The sequence below is a fragment of the Tachypleus tridentatus genome, chromosome 13 (assembly GCF_004210375.1).
Source record: "Tachypleus tridentatus isolate NWPU-2018 chromosome 13, ASM421037v1, whole genome shotgun sequence".
Classification (NCBI taxonomy): Eukaryota; Metazoa; Arthropoda; class Merostomata; order Xiphosura; family Limulidae; genus Tachypleus; species Tachypleus tridentatus.
Window position 1 is genome coordinate 40,357,064 of NC_134837.1, and position 16,046 is coordinate 40,373,109.

The window sequence follows — 16,046 nt, forward strand, 5'->3', positions numbered from 1 at the left end:
CCCAGAAAGAACTTACGTAGCTTATACGAATATTCGAGCGAAACATATTTTTTTTAAGGTTACTTATATTTTCTCCTACACACACGTCTTCAACATAAAACTCTTGGCAATTATTTATAATAAATGGATAAATGTTAACTTTCCTTGTTATTTTGTATACGAATTAATAAGTTAGAACAAAATGGATAACTGTGAGATAGATTGCCATTTTAAAAAGTGAAACTTAATATTTTATTGGCATACAAGGAATAAATTCACAAAAAATCTTAAAATGAAAGGAATTGTGTATAGTCACAGTATTTTTGTTTTTCTATTTCTAAGTACTAGTATTTTCTGTTTTCTTTGATGTAACATGCGGAAAATACAAAATCCCAGTTTTGTTCTACTTCTGCTTCTTGCACTTATGATTGTAAAACCATTATTTTTATACAATATCTCTAAGTCCTAACTAACCATACTAAGTTGTTTTTTCTATTGTGTTTATCTGGCTTTTCTTTTACTTTTGTCAGTGTATATATATATGTAATACCTGAAATATAGGGGCAACTTTTGTCTAAATAAAAAGTATATAGTTGTAAACATTCCTCATTTATTGTTAAATATTATGGTCAGTTTTCAAAGCCTTACAATATTAATTGAGTCATTCACTTTGTATGAAAAAAAGAAATTGTCGTTTCCATTTTCTGTGTGTCCCATGTGAAATAGTAATAAATTATGAGGAAATATCTCGTATACTTTTAAATCAATTGTAGAGATGTTCACTGTATTGTTCTGTCGTACGTACGAGCATAGAGGTCGCTTGAGTTGTTTTATTGAACAAACGACCAGTAGAACTCTTCGATAGAATTCGTTACAATTGAAAATAAATATTGAACATACGTATAGCAAAACAACAACAAGAAACACACTATATAAGCAGTACGTATAACAAAACAACAACAAGAAACATACTGTATAAACAGTACGTATAACAAAACAACAACAAGAAACATACTGTATAAGTATTTTATTCGAAATTTATTTGTACTAACTATGCTATCGCCAGCAGATGTTTTTATTTTTACAATGGAAAAGTGCATAAGTTGTTATGAAGAAGCTAATACAGGTAATAATTTTATTTTGCTCAAGGGTGTTTTATCAAATAGATCATTGATTTGCTACAATATTTGACGTGAAGGATTTAATATACCATCATTTCTTGCTCCGAAAAAGTTGTTTGAAGGAACAGTATTTGAAACTTCGATGCATTTGAGGTACAACAAAATAACATTATTAGTTTGCCGCATTAAACTTACATTTTGTGTTTGGTTAGTAGATATGATTATAACAAACGATAACTGACAACGATCGGATGAAACATTTTTATAGCCTACGGGCGGAAAAAAAGGAAACTCTTATGTCGTATGGCTTAAAAGCTGCCAGACCTAATCATAAACCTATAGGAATTTGCGTTGAACCACAATGTCAAAATAAAATCAGAAACATGTTTCTTTGTGCCAAAGAAACGTGTCTTAAAAATCATTTGATTTTGATCCGTCTCACATTTAAGTATTCAAATCGTGGTTTAAATATTTTACGATTAATGATTATGAGCATCGTTAACATGAAAAGTTTTAAAAAAAATCAACAGCCTGTTGATAAAATTTATTTTTGAACTTACAAGGTGTTCACTTTTATTAATTCTCACGTGATCATTCAAACAAAATCAGGCAAAAGCTAATGTTCTATCCATGAAAAGAAAAAGAGTTAAAATACAGCAAATGTGAAAAGAGTTTATTAAATTATCGTCATAAAACACGCAAAGAAACAAAAACTAATTAGGTTATTATCAATATGCATGTTTGAGGCTTATTTTGGAACAAAATACCCAGGGGAATCCCAACCAATATGGCCATTATCTAGTTCTAATAATGTGAAAAATAAGGATACACAAATATAGCGTATGGATAGATTTATTATAACTTGTGGAACTTACAATTTCGGCTGTGAAAGAAACTATCAGATTTCTCAAAGTATAAAAGCGTGATAGAGAAATTACAACCTTAGAAATTATTACTAATACACCTTTGTAATACTGCACGATATTCACACAAAGCTTTTCTTATAATGGACTCCTTTCAGTGGATTTAACAAAGCCTTCCTGGGTTTAGATGTATCTTTCATATTACAAATACGTATGAAGCAGCTTTCATTTACACAATACACATCACAGTATGCATGAATCATGTTGCCTAATGTAACATTTAGATTACAATTAAAAATGGATTGCTTGTTGTTTTCATTAAAAGTACTGACGATTTTTTAAAAAAAACTTACTTATAATGGTTTTTATATTTTTATTTTAAACACATTTCAATGCAAAAACTGGTTAATATTCGTACGGATGACTGCAAACTGTAAATTAAGACACGACTTGTGTCCTTTGGATTTTAATACAATAGTTGGTTCATTGTATATCCGGACAACGGTAAAATTAAGATACGTATCTGTGTCCTTTGGTTTTTAATACAATAGTTGGTTCATTGTATATCCGGGCAACGGTAAAATTAAGATACTCTCTGTGTATTTTGGTTTTTAATACAATAGTTGGTTCATTGTATATCCGGGCAACGGTAAAATTAAGATACTCTCTGTGTTTTTTGGTTTTTAATACAATAGTTGGTTCATTGTATATCCGGGCAACGGTAACATTAAGACACTCTCTGTGTTTTTTGGTTTTTAATACAATAGTTGGTTCATTGTGTATCCGAGCAACGGTAAAATTAAGATAGTCTCTGTGTATTTTGGTTTTTAATACAATAGTTGGTTCATTATTTACATGACAATTTGTCTTGGCAGAAATGGTCCACTTCGGGCATATGGAAAAGACAAGTAATGAAACATCGACTGTGGGTTAGTGTAACCAAAGAAAGCTCTTAGTTAAAAGCGACCAATGAAGAAAGTTATTGTTTAAGTATATTTAAGATATTAAGGCAAAAAAGAAAAAATAACAAACACGTTAATAAAAGTAGCTTGTATTTAGCTTTCATTTTAATAAAATACAGTAATGAAAGACGAGGGAAATGGATGAAATAATGAATGCCAAAGCATCTCTTTTAAGCTCTTATTACATCATTTTTTAATAATGTTTTAGCGCTTTTAGTTTACTTACTTCTATAACATATTGCACATGCTTACTATTAAGAATAAACAAGAGATAACTGAAGAATTCAGTTATTTCTTTGTTGTTATTAATAACTGGCACATTTATTTATGTTGTTTAGCTTACGCGGAGAAATACAGATTAAAATAAGAACCAACGAATCAGAAGGGTTGTAATAATAATAATGTTAAAACTCTAATATATTCAGAAAACGTTAAAATTAATCAGAAATTAAATTTACCGGACATTTAAATTTAATTCTGCAACAATTATTTTAAAAAAGCAAAAAAGGAGAAAATAAATTAAATCTCACGAAAAAAGTGAATTTAAACTTTTCAGGCATGACTAAACACCAGTTTTTCATTGATTTTACTTGTGTTATGCGTTTAGTCTTTCAGGCAGCAAAGTCGTGTTTTAACTAGAAATGAAGTTGACTAAAAATATATAAAAAAATCAACGTCTGAAACGTATAACACAGGAGAAGTTATTATGTTCTTTACGAATCTTGAAGATCTATATAAAAAAATATAACAGCGAATGTGTATTATTTTTGTTGAACTCGCACTATTTTTGAGGGCAAATTCTAAGAAGAACTTAATTTTTTTTTACCAAAATCCTTGTACTATCGTGTGTGCGTGTGTGAATTCAATCAACTTATAGAGGTCTTAAAAAACAATATGGTTGTAAAAACTAAATAAGTCAGCCAAGTAAGTTCGGCTTGCAGATTACTTATAACTATATTTTATGCAGTTATTTATAAACATTTTAAATCTAATATGTTGAAACCGAAATTTATTGTGTCAGGCAACTACGAAAAATCACCCCCCTCACATTCTCCCACAGGGCATAAACATAGTTTCCTAAGTTTGCAATGATCTTATGTAATCTTAATGATTTTTTTTCTTTTCTCATGCGGTGCAGCCCTCTATTTAGATTAATCATTCAAGAGCAGAGAATAGTAAAATACCAAAAACAAAGTAAAATTAGCTTTCCAAATGTATAATATATTTTAGGCACTTGAAGTTGTATTTCTAAATATTTAATATTTATATTTAGTTGAGTTTTCACATGACAGGTGTTTTTATTTATTATATATAAATATATATTGCCAATTTGCGCGCTCAAAATATTTTTGTTGTGATTTTGAATAATCTTATAAGTAACACAAAGTAATTGGAGTTTCCTCCTGACATCAGAATGGTTCTCTTGATTTTTAATGTGCATAAGTTGAAAATTTTTCATGTCTAAAAAATAGCAATTAAAAATTTAGGTTATCAACATAACTTTCATAATTTGTGTTATTTTCTATCTTTGTTGTTGTTTTTGAATTAAGCAAAAAGCTACACAATTGGCTATCTGTACTCTGCCCACCACAGGTATCGAAACCCGGTTTTTAGCGTTGTAAACCCGCAGACATACCGCTGAGCCAATTGGGGGCAAATTATAACACATCCACGGCTGAAAGTGAGAGTATATTTGGGAGACGGGGATTCGAACCCGCGCCCTTCGAATTAAGAAACGAGCGCCTTAACCACCAAGCCCTGCTGGGCCTTCTATCTTTGTCTCACCTTTTCAGGCCACAGTTATGTGTATGCTAATTTACGACATCATCCTTAACTTTCCCAGGTTTTCGTTTTCAAAATTTAGACAAATTCTTTACAGAATTTGCAAATTATTTAGAATTTTCATGTATTATTAATTTCTGAAATACCTTTAAATAATTAGCCAAAGCCTCGTTAAACAAGACTCCAACTTAAATAATAGTAAAAACAAAAAGAAATGTTAGATATGGTGTTTGTGAGATCGGAACATCAATACAGCTTTCAGAGTACGAAACAACATCTCTTCTAATTGTGTGTAACCTTATTACGTTCCTTCAACGGTTTAGTTGTACTTTCAGCTCATTAGGCTTAGATTGGATTTTAATTGCTGTATTTAGTACCGCATTATAGCTTATGGGTGAAAAATAAGGCACAAAACTCAAGTTCTATTCGTACTCGTTTTTCGCGTCGATATTAAATGAATGATGTTTAGTTATGTACGATGTATAGTGTTGGTTATAAGAATTGTCAAATCGACTGAGATTATGTTTTGTTTACTGATTATTTTTTTTGTACATGTCGTACAGTCGTTTTATCAGACAATCATCCAGAATCTTTCAATGATCGTCTGCTACAATGAGCACATCACTTTCAGCCAACAGTAGAATTATTGATCTTTTCTGATAGATAGACACCTTGCTCGGATGGGGTTCGCAACCACAAGTAGAGCAGCCTAATACGTATAGGATTATGCTGCTACTGTTAGAAGGGATAATTTTGCTACAGAATGTTTTTTTTTTTACTCCAATCAATTCGTCTTACCTGATCATGAATCATTGCACATCTCCTGTCTTCTTCCGAAGAGATAAGGTAAAACCTACTGAAGTGTAGGGAGAAAGAATAAGAGGAAGAAATAGCAGAAGGAAACTATATCTGCTTAGGTGTTGTCTAGAGAAACGATCATTGTTCCTTCCAAGCTTTATTCCACGCGCATACACACACGCACAAAAAGACAAAAATAACTATACTTGAAGTGCGTAGTTATGTTGAGAAGGTTATTACATTTATCAAAATTTATTTTTTTACAAAATATTTAAATGTTTTTTAACTTAAGCTGTACTTAAATACTTCATTAGTTATTTAAGGAAAGAAGCATTTTCTTTGGTTATTTCCACAGCACACGGTTTTATTGCTTACAAGCTCCTTTTTGATGTGTATTTTCACTAAACAAACTTTCGTGAGGCTAACTGTCATAGGATTAGCGTCATCAACCTGTACGTTTGCTTTAAACTTTTAATCTCTCTATAGCAGATTAAGTTTGAGTGACTACAATCCACAAGTGATTTGTGAATTTAGTTTTCAAAACGCTCACACTGTAGATGAAAGGGTAATTTGGATTTAATTCCAAAACATTTTTCACATGAGTATAGAAACTTTGCTGATTGATTTTAAGAAAGCAAAATAAAGGTAATCCTATGATAATTTCATTTAGTATATGTTTCTCTACATAAATCTATAAAAAGTTTGTTTGTTTGTTTTTTGAATTTCGCACAAAGCTACTCGAGGGCTATCTGTGCTAGCCGTCCCTAATTTAGCAGTGTAAGACTAGAGGGAAGGCAGCTAGTCATCACCACCCACCGCCAACTCTTGGGCTACTCTTTTACCAACAAATAGTGGGATTGACCATCACATTATAACGCCCCCCCGGCTGAAAGGGCGAGCATGTTTGGCGCGACCGGGATGCGAACCCGCGACCCTCAGATTACGAGTTGCACGCCTTAACGCGCTTGGCCATGCCGGGTCAAAAGGAAATATTTTATGGAGTCGTACAGATTTGAACCTAGCTTGCTAGCTCTGAAAGGCTAAGCTTTACCATAGAGGCACCCCACAGTCCATCTATAAAAAAAAAAGAAATCAATACTAGAACCACATGTACATGTAAGCCAACTTATGTTTCATGAGACTCAGTAATCTTGATGTAAGTATTTTAGTTTCCGTTTGTTCATTGTTACTCACAAACTACATAAAGAACTGCCTTTGTTGTGCCTACCACGGGTATCGAAATAGGAATTTTAGTGTTATAAGCCTTCAGACTTATAACCGCTGGCATTTCTTAATGAGTTTCCCATATTCGATGGTAATTCAACACTGGCGACTAGGGGTATTGTGGCAACTAGAGATATTGTGGCGACTAGGGGTATTGTGGTGACTAGGGATATTGTGGCGACTAGGGGTATTGTGGCGACTAGGGGTATTGTGGTGACTAGGGGTATTGTGACGACTAGGGATATTGTGGCGACCAGGGGTATTGTGCGTTTTCAGATCTTCTAATCTTTCCGATTATGCGTTCTGCGAAGTCAAAAATTTCAGTTTTAACACTGTGTTTCGAAGTTAAAGACCACGGTATTATTACGTTCTCGTGACAATCGTAATAACGAAGAAAGAATAGTTAATATAACCTTTAGTTATTAATCTTCAATATTTTTTAAAATAACATTTCTAAAATAATTATAAATAATAAACACAAATAAGATGTGTATATGGCGAGTCATTATATTTTATATCCAGAAACTTTCACGACAACTTTAATAATCTCAACAAAATATAAACGTTAATAAAATTATCATGAAATTGACTTTAAAAATAACGTATCTCAATTTTCGCATTTGTGTTAATGAAACCTTATTAGGAGTAGACATTACCAAATTGTTTTCCATTTTTAAAATGACAATGAAATTATGTCCAATATGCTTTGCCACTGGGGTCAAAACGGTTTTTTTTTTTTAATTTCGTGCGAAGCTACACGAGAGCTATCTGCACTAGCCGTCCTTAGAGGGAAGGCAGCTAGTCATGACCACCCACCGCAAACTCTTGTGCTACTCTTTCACCAACGAATAGTGGGATTGCCCGTTATATTATAACGCCTCCATGGCTGAAAGAGTGAGCATGTTTGGTGTAACGGGACCTCGAACCCGCGACCCTTAGATTATGAGTCGAATGCCTTATCCACTTGACCATGCCTGACCGTCGGCACAAAACACATAAAATAAGAATAAGATAGTAATTGTGTACCAGAATATTTTGTTGAGAAATAAAGGACTGGATATATCCTTATTTTGAAGGGGCTCTATCTACAGTTTAGGCTTACGTCCTTTTTCTTCTTACGTTTAAGAAATGGACGACACGCATTAAATAAAATACTTAAGAAAAAATATATTAATTATTTAATTTTTTTTGAAAAGTTCCCTATTAAAATGTTATTGTTATTTTACGAACAAAAAGTAATCTAATTTATTTTAAATAAAATAAAATAAGCAGTAAATCACAAAAGCATGTTATTTTGTACCAACGTGCTTTAAAGCTTCCAGATAAAAACCCATTCTGAGATGAAGCGACATTCCGATGTCCGTTATAAGAAAATTAGGATGATCGGGTTTGGTCATTTTCTCTTCTGTTTACTGACACCTTAAACTTATACAATTTGCGAAGGTAATTCACATTTTGACTTTATGACTTTTTTTTCGTATTTCCCCTTAGTATTTTACCACTTCTCTTCAATACCATGAAGTGGCTGTTTGAATGCTTCAGAATCCTCCCGCAAAGCTGCAAAAAGTGCTACTTACCCATTTTTGTCCTTAATTCTCAACCGGTAATTCGTGTAATTATCTGACGAACGGGCTGGGAGTTGCCTAGTGGTTAGCATGTAGAGTACAATTTTGCAGCAAGGGATTGCAAAACAAGATTATCTGGATTTACAGTTCAAACACACTAACCGCTGCGCAACGCCAAGCTCATTTGTATAATAATTACATACGAAACAGTTACAGTAAATAAACAAATTAGAGTTAAAAAGAGATCTTCAACAAAAACCAAGGAAAGCAAATATAATTATAGTGATAGGCAGATAACCAAACTGACATAGAATAATTGAAGAAATCACCTAAATTAAATCTTTTACTATCCCTTGCGGTGATATATTAAACTAACACAATGCAGCTTACAAACTAAGCTCTAACATTCACATTTTTCGTTGGTTACGTTTATAATTTTCGTAGATCTTAAGTCAAAGTTAATTAATATTTCGAACATCTAAATAAATCATTTCCTGCTCAGTCTGTTGCAAAATAATTATGTTTTAACTTAAAAGTTCACATAAAATTGGCGGTTTTAAAGATGATTGTAAGTCTTATTGGGTTTTGTTTTGTTTCTAATTGTTTTTCGCTTTGGACAATAAATGTGTTATTTTCATTTTCCTTTATTCGATTCTTTAATGGTTTTTTTTTTTTTATAGTAACGGTACGCGAGTGCTGAAACCTGTCTCTACGGTGGGACACCGGTAAATTCGCGAACTTCAGACGCTACAATTTGGGATTCGAATCTCCCTGTGTACCCAACGTCATTTTGATCTAATATAAAGAACAACCACCTGAATCGTAGGAACAACGATAAGGGTATGCTAACCACAAGACCCAGTTAGGCGATTTCTAGATTCATGAAGTAAAAACTGTAAATATCTCACACTTATCAGCTTGTATTGAATCACTTTATACAAGGTTACCACAATAAAAATATGTTTACATAAGATGTACATTTACGGATGTGTTTGACAATCAATAATTTTCTTGTCTTCTGTTTGGGGTAAAGGTATGTGTGGTAATGTTTGAATGTATAGGTTTTCTTTTTAGAGAGGATTGACTTGTGGCACATCACAATATTTTTATTAACCTTATAAATGTCAGTAATAAAACTGATAGTTTATTATTTTAAAAGGGTTAACACTTCATCAGAATAAAACTACTTCTTATGCCTTTTCTCATTTTCCCTAGACGAATGAACATCTTTTTCTCTCCAAAGACCACGCGCACTATCAAAACAATGATCAATCACTATCGAACATAATATGGTGAGTATTTGACAGGGTAATCGTAAACCTAGTGGAAAAATTACGTGTCCTTTTGATACCTGAGGAGGGATATTATAACTTAATATATAAATTTCTTTTCGCGCGAAATGTGTTGAGACTCAAATCTTAGCGTTTACGCTTAAAACTGGAATGTTTATAACTAGAGATGAAATCAAACATTGTTGTATTTATTTTATATGTAAAGCAAATAAAGAGCATTTTTAGCCTTTTTTTCAACGAGCTCTTCTCTTTGTTTTGAAACGAACAAAGAAAACGTGACTGTATTTTTCAGTTGATTACCATGCTTGAAGTTCCTATTAGCATTGTTTCGCCCCCCCCCAAGAATGAGAACAAATTTGAGGAATAAGTCAGGCATTAAAATAACTTTTGTAAGCAGATAAAGTTTTGTGTTTTTCTCTTTTTCGAAGACAGAAACCTCATCTGCTGTGCTTATAAACCCGTATTAAGTTTGGTTCTTCATTTCACTATTGGAGCAAAAACGAAGAAATTCACTTTTCTCACGAACTAAGTAGTCGCGTTAGTTAACGATTCGTGAAGACAATGAGCTTTTGGATCTAATACAATATCGTAGCTGGAACTTCCAAACTGACATGAAAGATCCGCGGAATGAGCAAACAATTGATCCTAAACTTTATGTTAGAGTAAAAAATAAGTAACTGAAGAAAGTATTTTACTTATCTTAGATGTCTGCATGTTTTTCTATCTAATTTTGTTTGCAGGTTGGGCCTGTTCTTGTTTTGGAATCACTTCCATTCAGTTGTTGTTTTCCAGAAGATTTTATTTTAATCCTCTGTTTTGTAAAAATACATCAACTAAAAAGACATCAACTCCTTGGCATAAGGAAGATTTTATTGATGGTGGAACATATTACGTGTTTCGACAGGACATCGGTCTGTCTTTTTTGGGTATTATGTTCCACCATCAACAAAACATTTTCTTATGCTCGTAGGTTGTTGTTTTCCTACCTATCATCATATTCGCATGACAATTCTCACTCAAGTAACAAAACGTTTGCCAAATTTATTAAATAATATTAATGAGGTTTGTTTGTTGTTAACTAAAAAAAGCTACACAAAAGGTTTTCTATGTCCTGCCCACCACGGGTGTAAAGACCCACTTTTTAACCTTGTAAGTCACCAGACACGCTGCTGTGCCACTGGGGGTTAATGTAGTTTGTGTTTATATCGTTCGTATGAGCACAGATATCTCTTCAGTGATGACGAGAAACCCACTTGTTGAGAAATTTATATGCAAAAACGGCTCGTTTGGGCTGAGAAAACACTTTACATAGAAGAGCGAACAACGTTTCGACCTTCTTGACGATGACCGAAGAAGGTCGAAACGTTGTTCGCTCTTCTATGTAAAGTGTTTTCTCAGCCCAAACGAGCCGTTTTTGCATATAGATATCTCTTGTGTAGGTTTGCACGAAATTCAAACAAACAAAGGAAAATTTATTAATTACATTTGGAGTTAATATTTAGACTAAATTTCCAAAACAAATGTGCTGTTATCAAAATATAGATCAGGTCAAAGGTGAAATTCTACAAAAAAATAAAGTAGAGGTACTCGGGTAGGTGAAGTGGAAAAAAAATCCACATGTAAACAAAAAATACGACAAGGCAACTGAAATAAGTCCCGGTACTAGTACCACCTTAAAAAATACGTTCTGGCACTTAGTACCAGTAGTTATCAGCAGAATTTCACCCTTGGATTAGGCCGTACTTTCAGAAGAGACGTGGAATTGAAATGCTCCACACAAATAATATTAAAATAAAGAAAATTCGAAATTAATGCGATCATTTTTAACAATGAAAAACGCCCGTTTTAAATAAAGTGTGTTTGACATTCGTTCACTTCCTTGTAGCTCACATTATCCCGAGTTATGTTAATCGAAGCTCCTTCACGTTTTTTTGTTGTTTTTTTTTAGAATTTTTGTACAAAGCAACACAAATGACTAGTTGCTATTGTGAGTTGAGAAATTAGATTGAAGGCACCAATAAACAGTACCAACTACTAAATCTTGGGCTACTTTTGTCTGCCTGAATAGTTGAATTTCATCTTCATCGTTGTTAAGCCGTGCGTGGCTTTGTGGAGAGCATGCTTGGACTATGAATCTAAATATTCACGGTTTGCGTCTCGCTGCGTCAAACATTCGCTCCACGTTTTGAGGCCGTGGGCTCACAAAAAGGGTGATGGTTGTTGTTGTAGCAGTAACGTGCACACGTGGTGATTGAGTGGGCCTTTCTGCTCTTATAACCCCAAAGTGTCCCTTTTTTTCAGTCATACAAATTGTTCTTAGCTACTTAGAGCCACGTTTGATTCCACATCTTGTTTAGTGCGAGTTATTAGGAAAAAACATTCTCCCTAAAAATAGCCCCCGCTAGTACAGCGGTAAGTCTACGGATTTGCAACGCTAAAATCAGCGGTTCGATTCCCCTCGGTGGGCTCAGCAGATAGCCCAATGTGGCTTTGTAATAAGAAAACACACAAACACCCCTTAAAATATATGGAACAAAGGGTTTTGTAGGTCTTTACACTAAAAACATAATTGTTATGTTATAAAGTGTTCATACACAATAATTTACTGTTTAATCCGTGATGACGAGAAAATCTACCCGTAGAGAGAAATATACATGTGAAAACGGCTGGTATGGGTAGAGAAAGCTCTATGTAGAGTTTGCTCCTCTACATAGAACTTTCTCTATCCATACCAGCCGTTTTCACATATATAATTTACTGTTTAGTTTTAAGTTTAGAAAGTGTTTGTAAGACAATTGTATAGGAATAAAAGAGGGCCTATTTTTTATCTCATGGCTTTCTATTCTATATGCACCAGAGGAAATTTACAATCTCCATAGTCTCTCTTAACATGCCTTTCAAAGGTTTTGCCTTTCGATGCTTGAAATGAGCCCCTTATATTAACAAGTCCCTGCCCATCTAGTGTTCTCTGCACGTTACTGTGTTTTAGTACTTAGAAGATTCGCTTTAAGATATTCAAGGGTTATCTGCCAACAGCATTTTATAATTTTGAACTGATAGACTAGTTAGAAGGAAGCTAATCAACACCACTCAACGCTAATTTTTAGAGGGATTTGACTGTTACTCTTATATCTCATTCACGACAACGAAATGCGGAGTGCTTTGTTGCAGCAAGGTGATGCGAATCATGAATCTTCAGAGTTACACTTTGGCCATACTAGTCATTGGGTTACCTCTAGCTCCTTATATTAAAACAGTTTTAGAACATCATCACGTCGTTACAGTCTATGTCGCCACGACCCGACATGTTCTACCTGACGTTCGTGCATCTTCACAATAGCCTTGCAGCGTAGTTGACATTGCTAAAGGCTCTGCCATTATTTGCTTCACATGTAAATCTTGTGCGTGGGGAAGACACTTTCGCAAAGCTCGTTTCAACAAATTGATCACATAGAAACCAGCAGGAGCTGTATCCAACGACTTGATCGGTATTTCTTCGTGTGGAATAGCATGAAACCCATGTTATTTGACAACTGCTTCAAGCCTTATTTTGGTTAATCCATACCCCAATGGTCTCACTTCCAGACGAAGAAGACCCTTCTTGATTATATCATGTATTATTGCCCGAGGCACGTGGACGGCTTTCGTCACTGACCTTGGTATTTTCGGAGCATCGCTTATTACAATACAAGGTACTTTTCTTACCATGGATTGGGTAAGGCTTGTTTCAGGTCTCTTCATGGATAGATCTAATTTCCCAAACTGATTTATATTCCTCTGTTTTGCAAAACTACATCAAGTAAAAAGGCATCAAGCTTTTGGAATTTCTAAATCTTCAATCCAATCACACGGTTGGTCAGAGGCAAGTCTCAGGACTTACCTCACAAAAATGTGAGGTTCGCTTCATCGCGTTGGACAGAGCGCATTTAGCCACTTGTAATATAAAGTACACAAACCTGTGTATAATGTAATACTGGATACCTCCATGTATGAAATTGGTTGTCATTTGACTTGCTGACTTAAATACTCAAATTCATTTAAACATATCGTACTCAACCCCGCACATAATTTAACACTAGATATGCATGAGTTTTGTAATTTCTCAACTTAGTATAAAACTGCCCCCAGTAGCACAGCGATATGTTTGCGGATTTACACCGCTAAAAATCGGGTTTCAATACCCGTGTTGGGCAGAGCGCAGATAGTCCACTGTGTAGCTTTGTGCTTAATTCTGAACAAACAAACAAACAGTATAAAACTTTTACCTACGCTATGAAATATAATTAACTAACTTCATAAATGCAAAACCGAATTCTCTGTGTGACCCGTTTCATTTTTGTAGGTGAAAGTTCCTTTTATTTTTTCGATTTTGTTTCGTCATATGAACATGCAGTCAAGCGTTCGTTTAGCTCACATCACGAGCATCGTAAAATAAATGGCTGATGTAATTCTATACGGAAAGGAGCATAAAAAACATGCACCTAGTTGCATAAATTCCCACGGAGCATAATCATAGGGCGGAAAATAAAGGACACAGAACCTCATCTCGGCAGCTACACTTACGTCCTAAGAGGGTTCGGCCACTAGCCAGGGAGAAATATCGTTAACTATAGCTATTCTGTGCGTGCTGAGCAACAAACTTGTCCTAAATCCGGAAAGGTACTGAGCTCGAACACTTTAACTACACAACAACTCAAGTGGCCTTAGCCAAGTGGAAAATTATAACGCTAGTTGATCTACGGGAACTGTACGAACAGCCGTAGTGGCTTCAGAAATTGATTGGTGTATCGTTTAACGACACGCCAATGGAGAATCTTTGTTTCCGTATCTGGATTTCTAGGAGGTTGAGACAGGTGATTCACTGTCCAATTCACCTCTATTGCGGTGTAACACATATGTTTCATGATTAAGACCGCTTATCTAATTCAATTGTGAGTAATGATTAGTAAGTTCACATTTTGCTATTAATGTGTAAGACATAAGTCACAGATATACATATACGAGTGTTCAAGACATACGTCAGAGATATGTATATAAATAAATAATTAATTTTATACAAAAAAACTGAGCTAAGTTTTAATCCAAGTATGCGCAGAGACAAACATACGGAAATAAAAAAATAAAGTAAAAAATGTATAAAGTCGTAAATGGCGTATGGTTTTGTTCTGGCGTTCAAATGACTTTGAATTTAGTCTGTCTCTTCAATTACACACAAACGTGAATAAAAAGTCTACTGTGCAACAATAAATGAACAAACTTCAAATGATCAGAGAACAATGTTTAGGTGCTTGAACCCATAATCTCACGAACCTGACTAAATCATTTGTTTCTGACATTTATGACTTGTATTTCATTATACTGATCTCCGACTCCACCAGTTATATTAGACCATTTACTGGCTTCCATACCTTTATAGTAACTTCGTTTTATGTGTATCATACGTTTAATATCGTTTTTTTCTTAAATTTTCTAGTTTAATTTACTCTATTACTGATAAAGATTGTTATATTTAAGAAACGATGCACACCTGATGTAATCCGATAACAAGTGGGAAACTTACAACGATAATTAAAACTTGCCCCCATTGTGTCAGCAACAAGTGGGGCGAGTTTTAGTTGTCCTGAATTTTATTTTCAAATGAGGGAAGATATTGGTTCGAAACGAACATTATTTAAAATAAATTTCTAACCGCTTTCAGTTTCATTTACAGGGTAAGATTTATAAAGTCGGGTGACTCTGGTGTTAGGAGCTTCTCTCTTTATTTAAGATTTACACAGTTACACGTTACTGGTCAGTTTTGGTAACGTGACATTTACTGTTTGATAAATTTATTTTACAAATGCTTAAAGTATTTGTTATGTTGATTATCACATGACACACATTAATATTTGTTTATTTTTGTGATTAAGCATCCATAACATTTTGTCGTAAGTTGGGTGCAATAACATAATTAAGTTAGTAGAATTGAAATCGACTTAATATTTGCTGGTTGTAGTACCTAACTTCCAAACTGTGGGTCACGTATGTAAATACCGTCTCCGAACATGTTCGTTCTTTTAACCAGAGAATATTATAATGTGACGGTAAGTCCTACTATACGTTGGTAAAAGAGTAACTCAAGAGTTGGAAGCAGGTGGCATTGACTAGCTGCATTTCGCCTAGTTTTTAACTTTAAAAATAGAGACGGCTTGCGCATATAACTCTCGTGTAGCTTTGAGCGAGATTCAATAAACCCACAAATGTAATATTTAAAAGAGTTACACTGTTAGAACGACTTTATATATTCCTACCATTACTATAAATAAATAAATAAATATATGTTATTTTTTTTGTTTTAAGCACTGCTTCCATCAGTTACCAAACACAAGCTGTAAACCACCAGAAAGAGTGCAGCACATTACTTAGACCTCGATAAGAAACTTCATTCGAGTGCGAAGTGAATTGAATTACAACCAGCGAG